The 799-nt window shown below is 31.7% G+C and overlaps 1 pseudogene; it reads left to right on the top strand.

The window, feature by feature from the left end:
* The first annotated feature begins 486 nt into the window (after positions 1-486).
* LOC138814872 (U6 spliceosomal RNA) lies at positions 487-583 on the top strand (annotated as a pseudogene).
* The last annotated feature ends 216 nt before the right edge of the window (positions 584-799 follow it).

The following is a 799-nucleotide window of genomic DNA, read 5'->3' as shown; positions in this document are numbered from 1 at the left end:
TCAAGTACGACAATCTATGCTGTCAGACTAACATAGTCTGGCTAGTCTGTTCCTACATGGAAGAAGGGTCAAGGTTAGGTAGTCATTTGTGCCAGTTAGACCTCATTTGTGATAATGTCAGCTGCAGAAGTTTAGAAATAGCTCTTAAGCAAGGCTTACTTTGAATCCATTAGCACCACAAAGCTAATTCAGTTGGATAAATAAGTACTTGAAAAAGCCAGCACTTTTGGACGTAGCTATAAATAATTGAAAGTACTATCAAATTCCAAGTGAAAAAGATTTAAAATAGTCATCGACAAAAAAATTTTCAAATGTGATCAATCGACTGAACAATATAATTTTTTCCCACTATTCACAGAATTTTAGGGAAATAAGATCAATAGCATTGTTAGGAACAATAAGGTTTCCTTGTTATAAGTAGGCACTCATAGATATAAGCCTGTGTAAAGATTGCATCATTAACTACTTAAATTTAGAGGATACTACATGCTTCAGCAGTATGTATACACAAATTACAATACAGAGATTAACATGGCACTTGCACAAGGATGATATGAAAGTTTGTGAAGTATTCCATAGTTATCTTTCTTCAGATGCAAGAAATGAAAAACAGTTATTAAAAAGTGGATTACAAAATTACAAGTGTAACAATACACGTAATTCATATAATTAAATTTAGTTTGACATCAGTGTATTAAATCTTCACCTTAGAAAGAAAGGCGTTTACATAGCATAAACTTTACAAAACTTTTGAAATTAGACAACATTGTCATTTTATCCCAGAGAAAATAATATTAGG

Source organism: Dipodomys merriami, unplaced genomic scaffold (genome assembly GCF_024711535.1).
Source record: "Dipodomys merriami isolate MVZ:Mamm:240054 unplaced genomic scaffold, mDipMer1.0.p SCAF_618, whole genome shotgun sequence".
Taxonomy (NCBI): Eukaryota; Metazoa; Chordata; class Mammalia; order Rodentia; family Heteromyidae; genus Dipodomys; species Dipodomys merriami.
The sequence above is the reverse complement of the archived record's forward strand: the minus strand, read 5'-3'. Positions and strand labels throughout refer to the sequence as shown.